Source organism: Phoca vitulina, unplaced genomic scaffold (genome assembly GCF_004348235.1).
Source record: "Phoca vitulina isolate PV1807 unplaced genomic scaffold, GSC_HSeal_1.0 scaffold3, whole genome shotgun sequence".
Lineage (NCBI taxonomy): Eukaryota > Metazoa > Chordata > Mammalia > Carnivora > Phocidae > Phoca > Phoca vitulina.
In genome coordinates, this window is record NW_022589706.1 from 27845309 (window position 1) to 27866610 (window position 21302).

Below are 21302 nucleotides of genomic sequence, written 5' to 3' on the forward strand. Positions count from 1 at the left end.
GCCTTCGGCTCAGGTCATGATCTTGGGTCCTGGGACTGAGTCCCACATCGGGCTCGCTGCTCAGCGGGGAGTCTGCTTCTCCCTCTGCCCCCTCCCCTACCCCACTCGTGCTCGCATGCTCTCTCTGTTGCCTAACAACTGAGCCACCCAGGCACCCCTCATCCATCCATTTGACAGAGAGAGCGAGAGAATACAAGCAAGGGGAGCAGTAGAAGGAGAGGGAGAAGCAGGCTCCCTTCCAAGCCCCAATGTGGGGCTCAATCCCAGGACCCTGGGACCAGGACCCGAGCCGAAGGCAGATGCCCAACCATCTGAGGCACCCAGGTACCCCTTGGGTTTTTATTTTTTAAATAGAAAGAATTTTGATACCATTCTTGATCACTGTAAAAATTTGGTTGGCTAGGGACGCCTGGGTGGCTCAGGCAGTTAAGCGTCTGCCTTCAGCTCAGGTCATGATCCCAGGGTCCTGGGATTGAGTCCCGCATCGGGCTCCCTGCTCAGCAGGGAGTCTGCTTCTCCCTCTGCCCCCTCCCCTACCCCGCTCGTGCTCGCATGCTCTCTCTCTCACAAAAATAGATGGGTAATAAATGAATAAATAAATAAAGATACAAATACAGCTTTACAGAAAAACAAAACACTCTTCTGCTTCCCCCCAGGCAAACATAGGGGGCTCTTCTTGAGAAAGCATGGGTTAACCAAGGCTGATTCAAGGTCAGAGTATGAAAATTATCTTCTACAGTGATTTTAAAAAGTGATTTATGATGAAATCATCTTTTCAACTAGCCAACAAACCTTTTTTTTTTTTTTAAAGATTTTATTTATTTGACAGAGAGAGACACAGCGAGAAAGGGAACACAAGCAGGGGGAGTGGGAGAGGGAGAAGCAGGCTCCCCGCTGAGCAGGGAGCCTGATGCGGGACTCGATCCCAGGACCCTGGGATCATACCTGAGCCAAAGGCAGACGCTTAACCGACTGAGCCACCCAGGCATCCCTAGCCAACCAAATCTTTACAGTGATCAGAATTGTATCAAAATTCTTTCTATTTAAAAAATAAAAACCCATGGAGGACCTGGGTGCCTCAGATGGTTGGGCATCTGCCTTTGGCTCGGGTCCTGGTCCCAGAGTCCTGGGATTGAGCCCCACATTGGGGCTTGGAAGGGAGCCTGCTTCTCTCTCCTTCTACTGCTCCCCTTGCTTGTACTCTCTCGCTCTCTCTGTCAAATGGATGGATGAGGGGCACCTGGGTGGCTCAGTCATTAGGCGTCTGCCTTCAGCTCAGGTCATAGTCCCAGGGTCCTGGGATCCAGCCCCACATCAGGCTCTCTGCTCAGTGGGAAGCCTGCTTCTCCCTCTCCCACTCCCCCTGCTTGTGTTCCCTCTCTCGCTATGTCTCTGTCAAATAAATAAATAAAATCTTTTTTAAAAAATGCATGGATGAAAACTTCTAAAAAATAAAAACCCACAGCAAAAGCAAAAGGCAAAGTAACAATTTTTAGAATGCATACAATTTGTTTTTTAAGACAGAAAATAGAGATGATGGTCAATGAAATGGGGAACTCAAAATAAGTATTCTCTGCGTTTTTTCTAAAAAGCATCAATTCTACTGATGAAAGCTCCAAAGTTATAAAACCAAGAAAGTGAAATATGCCAGAAACTGCTAGAACTGCCTCCAGGCCATTCAGGGAGCCTACACCTGAGTTTGCTTTGTACTCTATTTTTAACCTTATTCCCAATTGTATCACAGAGGTAACTGCTCACCTCTAAAAATAATTTTCTTTTAGAAACAGCTTTCTGACCCCAAGTTTTTATGCAGAAGTTTTTATCCAGTAATAAATTAGACAACTGACCAAATGAAAGACTTTGGCTACCTTTCATATTAAACATGGAGAACAAAATATTTGTCTATCACTTTTAGTAATACTATCATTATGATGCTATAGACTAATATACTACAACTGAGTAGTTGGGATTACCTTCATCAGATGACCCAGCATCTCAATGTAATAAGGTGTTCAAATTCACTCATATACAACCCTTTTTTTGTAACATATTCACTTGCTCTATTCTTTCATCGGAAATGGATCTCAATCAAACATAGCCATACCTATAGTTTATATTTGCCTGTATATTTGCTTGGCTAACTACTTTCACATGCTAACAACAGTCCTTCTGACAAAGTCAAAGCAGGAGAATTATCCCTGTTTTTAAATGAGGAAAACAGGTTCAGGGAAGCTAGCAATTTGACCATGGTCACACATCTAATATGAGATAGACTCTGGACAGGAAGTCACAATGTAAATTCCTGACCAGGACTCATTCCACATCTGTCTGATATGACCAATCCTGCTAGTGACATTTGTTTCACTCTTACAAAGATCACTTCAGAGCAACTATCAACTGACTTCCTATTACTTCTTACTAACAACATACTTTTAAACACATTTGCACCTCTGATGGGAAGTAGGCAAGGAAAGGATGCATACACAAGTTCAAATTAGTCAATCATTTGCTAAAATTGTGCTAAAGCTATGCCTGAGAGAAGTTAAAGACATTTTAAAAATTTAAATGTTGAAATAAACCCCATTATATACCCTAAATATCACAATTCTTTGTTCGTAGGAGTTAAGACTCCCTGGATTCTATCATGACAAGTTTTAAAACTCAAATTAATAGCCAAGCAATTATAGTTACAAATTCCTTATAATATTTCCTGTACTGATCCAATAGGATAACCCTATATTGTTCCACTTAGAATGCGCCACTTACTAGAGAAAATACAATTAAGAACCATATATATCTGAAATTCTTACAAACTATTTTTACAGGATAACAAAAAGCTTTAAGATACTCTTTCAGAGAGAGCATACTATTCAAAAGGAAGAGTCTAAAGCAGGCTAGAAAGGATAACAACAAAATACTTTCCACAGAGTGGAATGTTAATGTATACAAGAAACAAGGTTGAGTGTGACCAATAGGCTTGTGCAAGATATCACTGTATAGATAAGATATACATTAGAGGACGACAAGTCTCCGCTTACTCATAATTCAACAAATCACAACTTGACAACTGGTACTATTAAAACTGGGGATGTAGCAGTTCTCACCTACTCATTTAAAGAGAAAAGAACTGAGGCCCAGGCTTACCCAATGTCACAAAGCAGACATGGGATTCAAACCCATGTCTTCTCTCGCTTCTCCTTTCCTCAGAAGGATAGATCTAACAAGTCTTCAGGGGACTAAGTAACTGGAAGAGGAGTTTAGAGGAGGATATAAAAGAAATAAAAGGCATCCCCTACCTCTAAGAGCCTGCAATCAAGTTAATTATTAATTATAATTAACTCAGAATAATAATTACATACCAGTAGATAATTAACAGCCAAAATAAATGTCACAGACAAATGACTTCTCAGGAGAAAGCTCAAAATCGAAGAAAAGAACTACTCTCAACTAACCTTCTATCCCATTGCTTCTAAATGCTTAACTCTTCAAGGTCATCAAGCTCTTTAAGTCTTCTGTATCTCTGCAGCACAGGACTCTATTATAGGTCCATCCCCAGGGCTGCCACCACTTTTCTAGAAACTCAGTTAATGTGACCCTATTTCCCTATGTCTGAGACACTACCTTCTCTTTCCTCAGTGACCTTTTTCTCCCTTACCTATTTGACTGTATTCTAGGAATCACCTTAGGCTAAAACATCATGGGAGAGCAGAAAGAATAATGATTCAAGTTATGGCACTACTGAGAAAAGGATAAATTAGCTTCCCTGTGACTTCAGTTTCACTATAAAACAGGAGTGATAACTGAAACTATTCTTTTTAAAGGGTTGTTTCGAGGATCAAATAAGAATGTGTAAGAGTGCTTTATAAGCTATAAAATGCTCTGGGCCAATTCAACTCTAAGCCCTTAGATTTGAAATTTATCTTCTACTCTCAGCCCAAGATCTCTGTATACTGCTTTGGCATGTTTGTATTCCCCTGAGGCTCAGCTATCACTCTTCTGCATAAAAGAGAAAGAATAGAAAGAAGTCTTCTGTTCTGAATCTTGGTCCCTCACCTATGAATTTCCTTTTCTGGCTGTTCCTTACTTTTGTACAATCCCAAGACTCTCTCGAGGTCTGGGGTAAAATTTATCATGAATGGTCAAACAAAGACAACTTTTCAAATGAATGATCTTTGTTTATACTCAATATCATAACCAAAATTTTCATATTCTGAAAAATGTTTTCTAAAATTTCTACTCAAGAGTACATATTAGTCATATTCTGAATAAAAAATTCTTAAACTAAGGAAAAAAGGCTGTTTTTCCTAAGTTGGAAACAAAAATTCAATATAGGATGACATAAAAATTCCATACTATGTGATCCCAAATCGTAGTGGATAGAAGTTACTTAGTTAAGAAAGTGGTTTTCAATAGCTGTATTACAAAATATTAGTGTGTTCTGAAATCGTGAAGTATATCACAAGTAATAAGTTTGTGAATGATTTACAAATAAATCATTCAAATAAACTGAGTGGAATCAAGACTTTTTCTCTCATTCATCTGCTTGCCTATATGATTTCCTGAACAGAAAGGAGTTACGGTTTCTGCTCCCCCACCTCATGTAACTCCTCTCATCCATGCTATGGCTAGATAACATATCTGTACACAGATGCACATAAATGCCATTCATGAGGACAGGAAAAATGTTCAGAACCACTGTGATAAAGAAACTAGTATTATCAAAAAATGAAATCTGAATAAACACCACAGTTTTTTCTAAAGTCTTCAAAATTTTAAGCAAGTCAGTTTCTTGTACATTACCTTTGCTAAGAGTAACAAAGAAACAAAATACATATTATGCAAAACAAAAAAAAAATTAACTTGTATTTTTAAAAGTATATTATAAGAGGGGCGCCTGGGTGGCTCAGATGGTTAAGCATCTGCCTTCGGCTCGGGTCCTGGTCCTGATCCTGATCCTGGGGTCCTGGGATCGAGCCCCACATCGGGCTCCTGGCTCAGCGGGGAGCCTGCTTCTTCCTCTCCCTCTGTCTCACCCCCTGCTCATGCTCTCTCTCTCTCTGTGTCTGTGTCTCAAATGAATAAATAAAATCTTTAAAAAAAAAAAAAAAAGTATATTATAAGATAAAACAAGATAGCAGCCAGAACACTGACCTCTAAGTCTGGTGCATATACCATGAGGATGCTTACTGCACTCCTTTCCTGATTTGAAACATCTTTATTAGCTGTTAAATTCTGAGAACACTGTACATGTAGTACTTGTCAATAAGTGCAGTCAAGCAAAAACCAGTTTCATTTTGTATTTTTACAAAGCTGAGATTCACATCTGTGCTTTGATCTAAATTTAAAAAAGGAAATGAAAAGTCAATATGAAAATAAGCAATGAGAAGGTAACTCTCTCCAAAACAAAAGCACTGAAGTTTAAAATGTTATAAATAAAATATAAACCCTATTATATATCTAAAAATTGGGTATTAGTTTAGAACCAGGATTTTAATTTTTCAAAGAAATTGAATTTTTTAAAAAGCAATACACATTTATAGTTTTAAAATTCAAATACAAAAAGGTTAAAACAAATGCAAAGTAAAAGATACTCTCCTCCCCTCTGAGGCAGGCAGTCTCTATTAAAAACTCATGTAAATTTTCTAGGAAGTACAAGTATATGTATGTGGTATACACTCGTCAAATAATGATTAAAGTCACTACATTTCAAATCACTAAAATGTCTTAAACATAACTTTTTAAAAAATAATTAGACCAGTTGCTCTAATTATTCAGAGCTTAGGTTAACTTTTAAAGCCAATGTTCATTACAATATCATTTATAATGGTGAAAAGTGGAAACTACATTCACGTTCAACATTAAATGAAAACCTCCAATAACCAGTTTATTCAAAATATCTTCTAAAATGTAGCCAGTTAAGGGGTGCCTGGCTGGCTCAGTCCGAAGAGCATGTGACTCTTGATCTTGGGACCATGAGTTCGAGCCCCACGTTGGGTGTAGAGGTTACTAAAAAAATAAAGAAACCTTTCAAAAATAAAAATAAAATGTAGCCAGTAAAAATCAAGTTTAGAAAGTTTCTAAGGCCATGGTAAAAAGCTCATTAAGTTAAACAAACAACAACAAAAAAACTAAAACAAAACAAAACGAAGATATAAGCTTATGTGGGTATTACATCTCATTTACACCAAAGATGCATTTTAAATAAATAAATAAAACACTGGAAGAACATACACGTACAGAGACAACTTCTGAATAAGAAGATTATAGATTTTGTTGTTTTGGGATTCATATAGTATATCTCTTGAAGCTTTTCAGTAACAAGCATATCGTGTGTTAAGAGGGGCTATTAGAAATCCATATCCAGTTCAGGTTTAAATAGAACAAAACAATTCATGAAAGTAGTTCTATTAGCATATTCTGACAGCTGTAACAAGTAGGTTTACTTTTTCTAACTTCTAGAATTCTTTAAGACAAAAGACTAGTCAATACTGTTATAACAAAGTCCAAGGTCAAGGGAAAACTGGGTTTGAATCCCAACAGTACCAGTGCCTTTACCCTGGGCAACTTACCTAACTAGCCAGAGCCTGTTTCCTCCAGTGTAAATTAGGGATAACAATGTCTGATTTAGAGGACTGATGTGACAGATAAACATAAAGTGTGCAAAGGAACTCAAGGGATTGGCAAATATAGCCATAAATAGTAAATGCCATTATTATTGATATTCAAGCAGATAACTGTATTTTAAGTTCAGACTCAAATAATTTTCAGACCCTTTTCAAAATGGCTTTCAAAGTGCCCAAACTGCTCTTACACAAATGCAAGATCTACTCATATGTGCCCAACTATAAAACAATCATTCATATGGTCAGTACTTATTATGTGGGCCAAAGCATGAATATACACATAAATACAAACCAAAAGAATACCTCTACTTATAAGCCTGTAGCAGTTAATTGTCTAAGAAGTTTAACAATCTTTTTCTTTAGAGATTTTTATTTATTTGAATCTTTTTTTTTAAGATTTTATTTATTTGACACAGAGAGAGAGAGAGCGAGAGAGCGCACAAGCAGGGCGAGCGGCAGGCAGAGGGAGAAGCAGGCTCTCCGCCGAGCAAGGAGCCCGACACAGGGCTCGATCCCAGGACCCCGGGACCATGACCCGAGCCGAAGGCAGACGCTCAACCAACCGAGCCACCCAGGCACCCCATTATTTATTTATTTGAGAGAGCGAGCGAGAGCGAGCAGCAGGGAGGGACAGGGAGAGGGAGAAGCAGACTCCCCACTGAGTAGAGAGCCCAACAGGAGGCTCCATCCCAGGACTCCAGCATCATGACCTGAGCCGAAGGCAGACGCTTAACTGAGCCACCCAGGTGCCCCAGAAGTTTTACAATTTTAAAAAATCCAAATATAAGCCAAAATATAACAAAGAACAGTTGGGAGTGCTAAACTTTTTGCAAAATCTTTACACTCCATATACTAATATATCACTATTTATCATTACCAACTTAGACAATTTAGTGTCTTGTATTGAGGTTTTGTTATGTCCTATTAAGTTATATGGAAAACGATCACAAATAATTCCTTTTAGCAATGTACCACCTTTTACAAGCATAGATTAATGTTGTGATTTTTCTTCATTTATTTATTCCATCAACAAGCCTACTGATTATCTAATTGGTCCTCCTTGACCTCATTGCCCTCCCAATCAAACAGGCCAGATAGCCACAGACAATTAAATACAGAAGATGAAGTGATGGAAGCAGACATATGGCTATTTACAGAAGCCTGAGGTGGGCAAGGACAGAGCTCTGGTAAAGGTCATGTGCGACCTGAGCCTCCACAGATAAACAGCCAGGCTTAAAGACTAGGAAGAGACTAAAAACAGCCAGTATTTCTAGAGGTTAAGTTCCCCCACCTCAAAAAAACCAACATACCAATCAAATTTAACTTTTTTCTGGAAAGGGGTCTTGCAGTGAGAAATCTATTCAGTTTATGATGATCCAGTAATAGTCCAAGTAGTAAATCACCCAAATCAATGGAGAAAATGTAGAAGAATTCAAATGACTATACAAACAGAAAGTGATAGATAAAGGGGCGCCTGAGTGGCTCAGTCATTAAGCGTCTGCCTTCAGCTTGGCTCCGGTCATGATCTCAGGGTCCTGGGACTGAGCCCCGCATCAGGCTCCCTGCTCTGCGGGAAGCCTGCTTCTCCCTCCCCCACTCCTCCTGCTTGTGTTCCCTCTCTCGCTGTGTCTCTCTCTCTGTCAAATAAATAAAATCTGCTAGGCTCTCAATACAACAAAGCAAGAAGAACTAGGAGTGTTTACAGAGGTCATCTCCTGCAACTTTGCCTGTGCAACTTCAGGCAAAAAGACCAACAAAACAATGGACTTCATTAAGGACCGGATTGGAAATGGGATAGCATACACTACCTTGCCCTTTACAAAAACATGGCCTTTCAAACCAAGTACTGTGTACAGTTCTAAACTCTAGTTCAGAGGCAGTCGGGTACAGTGATTAACAGATATGTTCAAATCCAACTTTCTGCCACTTACCATGTCACAGTTCCTTCACTTGTAAAATGGGAGGAGGAATACCTACCTAAGTTGTTCCACAATTAAATGAAAAACATGTAATATTTTTAGCATAGTACATAACACATAAGACTGTTCCCCAAAACGGTGGTTATCATTACTACTATAAAGCAAGAAGTAATCTCCCAGAGAAAAGCCATTACAATATCAAGAGACATTCTTAAACTTTGATATGCATTAAAATCACCTCAAGGGCTTGTTGAAAATGCAGATTCCTAGGACCCACTCCTCCCAGGGATTAACTCTACAAGTCTAAAGTAGAATGTGGGGGGAGAAAAAATTAAACATAAAAATAAAACATAAAATAGAATGTGGCCATTCTCTTGCCCAAACATCAAGAATTACTGAAGTAAGAGAATCAAGGCACTGCCCTATTTTTAAAAAAAAAAAAAAGGCTAAAAACCAGGATTCTTCCATACAAAGAACTGATCTAAAACAGTATGTTCAGCAATTAACAGTATGTTCAGCACCTGTTCAACAAGTTCATTCATTCAACTAACATTGAGTTCCTACTATGCAGTGAAAAGAACAGACAAGGTCCCCATTTTCTGAGTTTAATTTCTAGTGTAGGAAACAAGAATATAAAAAATAAGGAAATTCCAGATAGCACAAAATGTTATGAAGAAAATAAAGGAATGGAGAGATAATTAGGGAGCAATCTCCTCAAAGATACAACATCTGAACTGAGACCTGAATGACGTGATGGAATCAGCCACAGCAAGATCTGACAGAATATTGAAGCCACAAGGTACGGCAATCGTAAATGCCCTAAGGCAGGAACAAGCCTGACAAGTTCCAGGGACAGTGCCAGCAGGGCTGGAAAACAGGAAGAAACTGACGTGGCCAGGCTCCCGGGTACTAATCTAGGCAGAGGGATATATGGTGAGTTAAGGGAAGGAGGCAGGGCCAAAACATGTAGTTTGGATTTTATTCTGAACATGATGGAAGGCTTTCCAAAAAAAGGGTAACATAATCTGATTTATACTTTAAAGGATCTTTTACCATGTTGTGATTTGGTAAGGGGAATGCACCATAAAAAGCCAAAGGGAAGGCCAGGAGACCAGGATGTTACTACAGTAGGCCAGGTAAGAGATAGTGAAGAGTTGGCAAAGGTAGAATCAGTAGCAATGGGAAGTAGTGGCCAAATTTAGAATACACATTTAAACACTATAATTAAAGGCAAATCAGAGAAAAAGTACTAAGTCACAAAATAAGTAGTAAGCATCTGGAACTAATTACCCAAGAGATAGGGAATAAAAATTGAGATTTAAAGGTTTTACGTACGTTTATGACTAAGGGATGTGAACGGGTTATTAGCATATTTAGGATACTTCCTAATAAGTATTTATCCTCTGAAGGTGAGGTGAAGGGGACATTTCCTTCTCTTTTGGCACCACCAAGAAGGCAATGGGCTAAACGGGCATACATCCAATACTCTTAAGTGTGATTCATAAAGTAAAATCTTTGGGGACCTCACTGACAAGAGGCCTGGCCAGGTGGTCAGCATTCGGAGCATAGTGTAGCTATCGAATAGAACTAAAGCTCTACCTGAATCAAATCACTAAATTAGCAAAACCCTTTTAAACTTTCTATCATCAACTTAGGCTATTCTGTCCCTGCTCTCCCAAGAGTTAAACAAGAAAACCTTATAGTGACACACAATGCATATTAACTTCTTAATATTATCATAGAAGTCTGGGAGGAAATCTTTTAAAACCACGATTTTAGAGACCCCTGGGTGGCTCAGTCGGTTAAGCATCTGCCTTCGGCTCTGATCATGATCCCAGGGATCAGTCCTGCATCAGGCTCCTTGCTCCGCGGGGAGTCTGCTTCTCCTTCTGCCTCTGCCTCTCCCCTCTGCTCGTTCTCTCTCTCTCAAATAAATGAATAAAATCTTAAAAAAAATAAAACCACAATTTTAATCATTATGGTTTGGCAAACATACAGTGAATATACCCTAATTTAAGGTCCAAAAGTCCCTCTCCACGAAAATATAAATTTTGTTACTCCAAAGTACTACCACGTAGAAGAGCAGGTTACAGAAAAAGCGTATGCAGTATGATACCATTTTTGTGTAAAATGTATAACTGCAAAAAAGAAGTCTGGAAGGATATAAATCACTACCAACATTTTGATCATTTCTGGATGGCAGGATTATCGATGACTTATTTTCTTCTTTTTTCCTTATTAATTGTAATAATTCTCCAATTATAAATTATTTCATATAAGCCAGAATATTCCGTTCAGGTTACATAAAAGGTAAAAAAAAAAATTCAAGGAAACATAATTTCATTTATCTAAATCAGCAGGATTCCAACTGTGGTATTAAGAAAAAAGATCTCAATTGCACATACAGGAGAAAGAAATTTGTTAAGAAGAGGTCCATGATCTACCACACAAGGAAACACCCTTCAAGGAAGTGGTCTAAATGCCTAAGTACTCTTCCTGAATTTCATAAGGGGCAATCAATTAGCACATACTTTTGCTGTTCTTTCTTGCCATTTACCAAAGAAACACCTCAATCAGTTCTCTAGGGACAAAAAAAAGGGGGGATTTTTTTAAACACCAAGTTAGGGCAAAAAGGAGGTTTGGTCCTCTGGTCTCCTTTGTGCTGTCCAGGGGCGCGGAGGGTAGCAGGGAAGCTACACTAGAGGAATCTGCATGGCCGATCACCTGAAGTGGAAGGGAACGCAAGCTTTCTGCAACCTCCACCGAACTGGGCCGTGAGACCGCCTCCTAAGGGTCTCAAGGCTAAACCACCATCCAAGTTATTGTGTATGTAGAGCTGCCAACGATTTCTGACAATAACACACAAAAACTGGAAGGTCTCTTCAACAAACACAGGTATTACTTGCATGAGGCTTATCCGACTCTCGATGCAAAACCAAGACACCTTCTCTTATTAAGGCCGTTATCTTCGATTCTGCAAACTAGGAAAACTCAAAACATCCTATTGACTTTCTACAGCTAACAAATACCATCTTGGCTAAAATCCGAACACACAGAGAAGCAGCCACTTTGGAAAACTTTGGCTTTAAACAGCAACATTGGACTTCAAGTGCTCCGGTAACCAGTTTATCGCACATTATGTCTTTATAAAGGGTGCTACCTCTTTACTGTCAGCTCTGGTTCCACTTACTGAACAAACAGAAAAAGGGAATACTTTCAATTCGCACCACAATAAGAAAGCTCCCGCTTTCTGGATGGCAGCTTTCCTGTCTCATCAATCACAACAAAGGACGCATCCTAATGACCTCATCAAACCTAGAGAAACGGAGGTAAATGATACAGTGTGGATTTCAGGGTTTGTGGGGTTTTCCTTCCCGCTACGACTCTCTTCTTTTTACTCCATTATACGCCTCCACCCGAGCTGACTGCCTTGCCCTAAAAATAAAACCACCCGTGGCTACCGTCCACTTTCCTGCTAAGCCCCGACCCTGGTTTCCTGCAGAGAAAGCCAAATTGCAGGCTCTCTGCCTCGCTCTTCGCCGGGGGACGCGGGCTCGGCAGCAGCCGGCTTCTCCCGGTGCAGAGTCACCAGCCCGGCGAGAACCACCGAGCCCGAGAAGCCAGCCCCGCTCTGCCGCAGCCGCCGCAGTCCCCCAGAGCCTGAGCCCCCAGGAAAAACAGGGTGAGGGGAGGGTGGGCCGGCAAACGGCGGTGGTAGAGGGGAAGACACTCACCCGCCCAGACAACAACCGACGGGGCGGGGAGGATGGGGGCCGGGACCAAGGCTCGGCAGAAAGACCGCCTGAAGCTTCCGGAACGCTGCGGCTGCTCGGGACGCCGCGGCCGCTGCTGCTCCTGGCCGCTGACTTCCTCCCCTCCTCTGTTTTGATTCGATTGACCACGTCACTCAAAGCCACGAGACCCGGATCTGCCGGCTCCCGCGGGCGGCCGCGCAACAGATTGCAGCGACTCGAGACCCCAGCCGCCCGCCTGCAGAGCATGCGCGCGCTCTGCGCCTGCCCAGTGCGTCGGGGGAGGCGGGGCGGGCGCGAGCGACACGCTATTCGTGGGGGCGCAGAGCGCGGGGGTTGCAGTTCCGGTTGGGAGGGGTGGGGCCGAGCGCTGTGAAGTGAAGAGGGCGGGGCCCGGCGTTTGTTGAACTGCCCCGTGTAACCTGTTTTCGTTTCTCATGAACAATGTCCTTTGCTGTGCGTCTCCTTTTGCCTGATTTGGTGGCTTCCTCTGACCCGAGTCCTTAGAATAGCGAGGGGAGAAATAGAGGTGGGCGCAAGTTCGTGTCTGCTGAGAAAGTACCCCTGTAGAGTTGTGGGGGTTTTGTTTTTTGTGTGTTTTGTTTGTTTCGGGGTTGGGGTTTTTTTTTGCTCACTTAGGCCCGGCTGAAAATTGGAGATGAGAATTTAGTCCGATGCACAAAAGTATGTCAAATGTAGCAGTTATTGAACCACTTTACCCTCCCTAACGTTTTTGCACCCGGAAAGCTGTCTAAAATTAAGCTCAAGAGAAATAGTAAAGGGAATAGGTCACCAACCATGGCTTGCTGGTCCGGAGATAAGAATGGGCAGGGGGGAAGCTTTGTTGGGCGGCACCCCTAAGCCTTTGTTGCTGGAATAAGGATACTATTTGGGAAGTAAGAACCTCACATCTTTTGGACCTTTGGTGCTTCCTACGCTCCCATTCTGGCATTCTTAGTTTCCCAGCTAAACCTTTGGGGCCCTGGAAATTTCCCAATTTGGCAAAACTTAGGGCTACTCTTTCCCCCCCCCCCCCCCCTTGAGAGAGAGACTATAGAGGGAGAGGGAGAAGCAGGCTCCCTGCTGATGCGGGAATCGATTCCAGGACCCTGAGATCATGACCTGAGCCCAAGGCAGACGCTTCACGACTGAGCCACCCAGGTGCCCCAGGGCTACTCTGTTTTAGGTCCATGAATTAACAAACTAATTAGAACAGGGCCAGTGGCAAAATAAAAGTGTAAGTTCCAAACAAAGATTTCACAAAGGCATATCCTCTGCCTGTCTTGCAGAAGAGGTGAAAGTTAGCTGTTAAAAACGGTCTTCCTTACTCCGACTTGGATGACCTTTTCACCTCTCTGAATTTCTACCCAGCCACTTAGTAAATCCTCTCACCTGAGTCACCTTCAGCAAATTAGTAATATAATCTACAAGATCTTTTTAATATACATGGAATATTGCACAAAGATAAAGATTTCTAGAAAATTAAAGGTTTCTGGTAAAACTCAAAAGTGTTTTCCTTGTTAATTAACAGATTATAAGTAAATAGAAGTCAAACTTCTTGGCTGTTCATCTGCCATCTTGAACTCTATTTACTCAAATTTAGAGAACTTGAGGTAGAATCTAATGCCCTAATGAAGTTCATGTGCTGACACTATAGCAGAGGGTTTTTAATTTGTGGAACTTTAATTGTGGAACAGAAAGTCTTACATGCTTGGGTGCACTCACGTGCACAGATGTGTTTGAGAACACTTTAAAACAACAGTATGTCACAAAACTAGAATTGTACGGGTTGTGGCAAAATTATCAATACTTGTTTTATAAAGTATATTACAGGAAAATTAAGATGTTAGGATCCTTGGTAGGCAGCTGCCAAGGTAACCTCCAATGATTCTCACCTCTGGAAATGTAGTCCCCTCCAGCCTTTTGAATCAAGTCTAGTCCCATCCATAGAATACAGCTGAAGGTGTGTGACTTCTGAGACTAGGTCATAAAGGCACTGATTGCAGCTTTCCACCTCATTCTTTTGGATTGCTTGCATTGGGTAAGCTAGTACACAGACCACTCCACTCGAGCAGCTCTATAAGGGGACCATGTGGAGAGGAACAAGAGCCTCTACTAACGGCCGCACCACCTTGCCAGCCATGTGAGCGAACTACTTTGGGCTGATCTTGGTTGACTGTATTCCTGCCCAGCATCTATTTGCAATCTCATGAGAGAGAGAAAGGGCCAGCTTTACCCGCAGACAGTGATATGGGATCTTACATGGTTTATGCCCAATCGTAAAGTTCAACATTTCTAACCTTTAAACAATAGAAAAACAAAAAGCGTGTGTGTGATTCTATACTTAAAGCAATTTGAAGAATAACATAGAATTCCTACCACAGTACGTGGAACATAGTAGATACTGAATAAATACTTTTTAAATTATTTTTTATTTATTTGGGGAAGGGCAGCAAAAGCAAGGTTTATTGAGTGATAGTAAATCAAAGTTTATTGAGAGTGCGAAGCTCCCAAAGAGGGAGGGGACCCAAGAGGGTTGCCCAATAGATACTTTTTTAAATATTTATCCATTTTAGAGAGAGAGAGTGGGTACAACTGCACGAGTCAGGAGGGGCAGAGGGAGGAAATCTTCAAGCAGACTCCCCGCTGAGTTCAGTGCCCAAAGCAGGGCTCAATCCCATGACCCATGAGATCATGACCTGAGCAGAAACCAAGAGTCGGATGGATGCTCAACCAATTGAGCCACCCAGACGCCCCTGAATAAATATTTGTTGAATGGACACACAAAATTAAAGACACACCATTTAGAAAATACTGGGAATAAATATTGATAAAGAAGTAACACCATAATATATGAAGGACTCATACACATCAATAAGGAAGATATTAATGCCTCTAATACTTGTGTAGGTATAGAGTATGAACTGAAGGTTTACACACAAAAAGGAGATACAAATAACTAATATTTGAAAATCTTCAGAGTTGGGCACATGGGTGGCTCAGTTGGTTAAGCGTCTGCCTTTGGCTCAGGTCATGATCCCAGAGTCCTGGGATCAAGCCCCACATCAGGTTCCTTGTGAGGTGGGGAGCCTTCTTCTCCCTCTGCCTGCCGCTCCCCCTGCTTGTGCTCTCTCTCTTTCTCTGTCAAATAAATAAATAAAATCTTAAAAAAATAAAAGTCTTCAATCTCATCAAAATGCAAATTAAGGGGTGCCTGGGTGGCTCAGTCAGTTAAGCATCCAACTCTTAATCTCAGTTCAGGTCTTGATCTCAGGGTCATGAGTTCAAGCCCCATATTGGGCTCCATGCTGGGTGTGGACCCTACTTTAAATAAATAAATAAATACAGAAATACAGAAATAAATGCAAATTAAAGTAAAATTTCCTTTTAAAACTATTACTTTATGGAGATTTTAAAGATTTTTTATTTTTAAGTAATCTCTACACCCAACATGGGGCTCAAACTCACAACCCTGAGATCAAGAGTCTCATGCTCCACTGACCAAGCCAGCCAGGCACTCCTGGAGATATCTTTAAATAGGAGCATTTAATATTGGTACTGTTAGCTCTACTGGTAGAATTTTTAAGTTGGCAGTCAGCTTTTTGGAAATCAGTTTGGCAATATATATGAAGTTCTATAAAAATCACATCCATTAGCTCAATTTCACTGTTAGGAACTTAAGTAATTTAAAAGTTAATAACATTATAAAGATATTAATTGCATTTATATGATGGAATAAAAATATGGAAATAACCTATGTGAACAATGGTAATGGAATAGATAACTTTGTTGCATTGTATGTTAGGATCTAAGAAACTTGAGTATAGAAGTAATTTAAAATAGATTTTAAGAAAGTTAATCACATTTTATATGATGGAGAAAATATCTAGAAATCATCTAAACATGTAATGGTAATGGAATGGATGAATATGTTAAATTATGTGTTAGGGACTAACAAACTTGAAAATTTCTCCCCTTTCTGAACCAACCCTACTTTGATTCTTGATCTAGAAGAAGAAAGTGTTCGTAAGTAATATATGCTTTATATGTTCATAAAAGCATTCTGGAAGATATTCCTAAAACTACTGACATTGGTTACTGGGGGAAGGGGGTGCAGGTGGAGAGAAGTAAGTGATGAGAGACTTCTTTATGACTTTTTACCCTTCTGTATGGTTTGAATTTTTACATATCCAATACATAAGTTTTGCAATGAAAACAATATTTTTTTTTTTTTTACCTTTTTTTGTGGTTGTATTAGGCTGTCTGTCTGTATACAGGCTACATAACAGAATACCACGGACTGGATGGCTCAAACAACAGAAATTTATTTTCTCAAACTTCTGGTGGTACGAAATCCAAGATCAAGGTGCCCACAGGGTTGGTTTCTGGTGAGATCTCTCTTCCTGGCTTACAAATGGCCACCATCTGGCTGTGTCCTCACATGGCCTTTCTTCTGTGCACAGGCCTTCCTAATGTCTCTTTTTATAAGGATGCCAATGCTGTTGAATTAGGGCTTACCCTTATGAACTCATTTAACTTTAAATTACTTCCTTATAGGCCCTATCTCCAAATATAGTCACATTGGGTGTTGGGGCTTCAATATATGAATCTGAGGAGACATAATTTAATCCATAGGAGTGGTTATATATATATAACATGAAATTTACCATTCTAACCATTTTTGAGAATCCAGTTCTATGGCATTAAATATATTCACATTGTGTAAAAATCACCAACATCTATTTCAGAAACTTTTTCGTCTTTCCAATTAAAACTCTGTGCCTGTTAAACACTAATTTCCCATTCCCCCTTCTCCCCAGTCCCTGGCAACCACTATTCTACTTTCTGTCTCTGTAAATTTGACTACTCGTGGGACTTCATATAAATAAATCACAGAAGGGTGCTTGGCTGGCTCAGTCAGAAGAACATGTGACTTTTGATCTTGGGGTCGTGAGTTCGATCCCCATGTCAGGTGTAGCGATTACTTAAATAAATAAGACTTAAAAAAATAAATGAATCATACAATATTTGTCCTCTTGTGACTGACTTATTTCACTTAGCACAATTTATTTTTTTTAAAGATTTAGTTTTTTGAGAGAGAGAGAGAGAGGGAGGGGGAGGGAGAGAAGAAGAGAGAGTCTTAAGCAGACTCCACAGGACGTGGGGCTCAATCTCACAACTCTGAGATCATGACCTGAGCCAACACCAAGAGTCAGATGCTTAAACTGATTGCACCACCCAGGCACCCCTCACTGAGCATAATTTAAAGTCATTCATGTAGCTTGTAGCAGAATATCCTTCCTTTTCAAGGCTGAATAATCTTCCATTGCATGTATACACCATGTTTTGTTTATTTGTTCATCTATTGATAAAAACTTGGGTTGCTTCCACCTTTTGGCTTATTGTAAAACTTCTATGAATATGGGAGTACAAATATCTATTCAAGTCAGTGCTTTTCATTCTTTTAAACATATACGCAGAAGTGAAATTGCTGGATCATATGGTTATTCTACATTTAATTTTTTGAGGACCCATCATACTGTTTTCCACAGTAGCTGCACTATTTTACATTCCTACCAGCAGTGCACGAGGGTTCCAGTTCCCCACATCCTCACCAATACTTGTTACTTTCTTTTTTTTTCATATTATTCATCCTAATAGGTGTGAGGTGGTATATCATTATAGCTTTGATTTGCATTGTCCTGATAATTAGTGATGAAAATCTTTACATGTGCTTACTGGCAATTTGTATGTATCTTCTTTAGAGAACTGTTCAAGTACTTTGCCCATTTTTTAATTGAGTGGCTCGTTTTTTTGTTGTTGAGTTGTAGAAGTTCTCTATATATTCTGGATATTAATCCCTTATCGGGTATATAATTTGCAAACATTTTCTTTCATTGCATGGGTTGCCTTTTCACTCTGTTGACAGTGTCCTTTGCACAAAAGTTTTAAATTTTGATAAAGTCCAGTTTATCTATTTTTTCTTTTATTGCCTATGGTTTTGGTGTCATATCCAAGAAATCATCACCAACTCCAATGAAGCTTTTCCTCTGTTTTCTTCTTCTTCTTTTTTTTAAGATTTTATTTATTTGAGAGAGAGAGCGTGCACACACAGAGGCAGAGGGAGAAGCAGACTCCCTCCTGAGCAGGGAGCCTGATGAGGGGCTCAATCCCAAGACCCTAAGACCATGACTGGAGCCAAAGGCAGACACTTAACCAACTGAGCCACCCGGGAGCCCCCATCTGTTTTCTTCTAAGAGTTTTATAGTTTTAGCTATTAAGTTTAAATCTTTGATCAATTTTCAGCTATTTTTTTTTTTTTATATATAGTGTAAGGTAAGGGTCTAACTTCATTCCTTTGCATTTGGATATTCATTTTTCTGAGCACCATTTGTTGAAAAGACTGTTCTTTCCCTATTGAATAATCTTGATACTCTTGTCAAAAATCATCTGACCATATATGTGAGTGTTTACTTCTGGGTTCTCTATTCTATCATATTTGTGTGTGTGTGTGTGTGTGTGTGTGTCCATTTTTATGTCAGTACCACACTGTTTTGATTATGATTACTGTGGCTCTATAGTAAGTTTTGAAATCCAGAAATGTGAGACCTCCAACTTTTTTCTTCTTATTTTAAGATTGTTTTGACTATTCAGGGTCCTTTGAGAGTCCATATGAATTTTAGGAATGATTTTTCTATTTCTGCAAAAAATGTCATTGGGATTTTGATAGGGAGTGTGTTGATCTGTAGATCACTTTGGGTAGTATAGATGTCAAAATAATATAAAGTCTTCCAATCCATGAACACAGGATGGATGTCTTCATTTATTTGTATCTTTAATTTGTTTCAGCAATGTTTTCTAGTTTTCAGTGTAGTAGTTTTTCACTTCCTTGTTTAAGTTTATTCCTAAATATTTTATTCTTTTTGATGCTATTATAAATTGAATTGTTTTCTTAATTTTTCTTTTGGATTATTCATTGTATATAGAAATGCAACTGATTTCTGAGTGTTGATTTTGTATCCTGCAACTTTGCTGAATTTGTTTATTAGTTCTTTTGTTTGTTTTTTGTTCTGAATTTGTTTATTAGTATATCATCTGCAAACAGAGATAATTTTACTTCCTTTCCAATGTGGATGTCTTTATTTATTTTTCTTGCCTAATGGCTCTAGCTAGGACTTCCAGTACAATGTTGAATAGAAGTCATCAGTGAATGAATTATGACTACCATACAACATATGGAAAAATGCTTATGGACCTACTGTTAAGGGGAAAAATGACACAACATGCACACTATAATTACATCTGGGTAAAGAATATTACACAGATGAATAAACACTAAAAAAAGGAATATTAAAAGTGTTAGGAAGTGAGATAATTCCTGATTTTACCATGTTTGAAAAAAAATTTTTCAAGATTTTATTTATTTATTTGATAGAGAGAGAGAGAGAGAGAGAACACAAGCAGGGGAGTGAGAGAGGGAGAAGCGGGGCTCGATCCCGGGACCCAGGGATTATGACCTGAGCCGAAAGCAGACACCTAATGACTGAGCCACCCAGGCACCCCTGAAAAATTTTTTTAAAGATTTTATTTATTTTTTTAGAGAGAGAGTGTGTGTGCACAAGTGAGGGGAGGGGCAGAGGGAGAGGGAGAGAGAGAATCTCAAGCAGACTCCATGCTGAGTGCAGAGCCCAACACAGGCTCAATCCTGGGTCCCTGAGATTATAACCTGAGCTGAAATCAACAGTCAGATGCTCAACCAACTGAGCCACTCAGGCACTATTCATGTTCGAAATTTTAAAAATATTTCAGCAGCTGAACTATAGTCTGAACTGAGCATATTAAGAATTACTGTGTTTTTTTAATATTAATATTCTAAGGATATTGGGCTTTGTTCTTAAAACTAATCCATTCATTCCAAACAGTAGTTGAGATTGATGTTTTATCTCAGACCTGAAAGGTTTGCATTTATTAAAAACAGTTTACCAACTGTTAAAATGCCTGAGATAACTTGAAGTTCAGAGAGGTCTATGTTTTTATGTTTTATCTTTTTAATAAAGATCTCTACTCTTGGGTGTCTGGGTGGCTCAGTCGGTTAAGCAGCTGCCTTTGGCTCAGGTCATGATCCCGGGGTCCTGGGATTAAGTCCCGCATAGGCTCCCCGCTTGGTGGGGAGTCTGCTTCTCCCTCTCCCTCTGCCCCTCCCCCCTGCTCGTGCTCTCTCTCTCTCTCTCTCTCTCTCCCTCTCTCTCAAAGATATAAATAAAATCTTTAAAAAAAAAATCTCTACTCTTTATCATATTTACTTCCAAGTTTCATGAGTAGAAATTTGAATAAGAAAGACATTTCTTTGGGTTAGGAAAATAAAAGGCAAATTATTTGTCCGCTGACGCCGGGGATAATGTTTAATAAGAGTGAGAAGCAGTGTGATAGCTTCAGTATGGTTGCAGTTTGCCTTTCCACATTTCTTCCTTTTAGAAGAGATTATTTATGGGCGCATGGCTGGCTCAGTGGGTAAAGCATGCAACTTCTTGATCTCAGAGTTGTGGGTTCAAGTCACACGTTGGTTGTAGAGATCACTTAAAAATAAAATCTTAAAAAAAATAGAAGCTATTATTTCATTCTCTGGAACACGTTAAACACACACACACAAATATTTGTGTTATTAAGGGACCCCCAAAGCATTACTGGAGGATTTTAAGTACTCATTTCCTGGCTATTATATTACCTCTTTATCTGACTAAATCCACAGACTTCTAGCTTCAGCCACATTCCAAAATGCCACCTATTTAACTTTCCCTTGCTACTGGAAATCAACTTTAAATTGTTAAAAAGAATCTAAATGCCAAATTAATGGGAGATTAAAATAGATGAAAGGATGTTCTTTCCTGAACTAGGCTTTAATCTAGGATCAACTATGACTAGAAATCCTTTGGCTCTGGGAAATCTACCGCGCTTACACTTCTAATTATATGAAACAGTTTGAAAGGAGTCCAGCTCAAATCATTGTA

General features: G+C 39.6%; 1 protein-coding gene across 1 annotated transcript in view; it reads right to left on the reverse strand.

Moving 5' to 3' along the window:
- Window positions 1-12551, reverse strand: part of SMIM14 (small integral membrane protein 14) — an 81592-nt gene extending 69041 nt beyond the window's left edge. Inside the window, exon 1 of the mRNA XM_032400220.1 lies at window positions 12277-12551. The gene's annotated coding sequence lies outside the window, so the exon portion shown is untranslated. The remainder of the gene's footprint in view (window positions 1-12276) is intronic.
- Between the last annotated feature and the right edge of the window lie 8751 nt (window positions 12552-21302).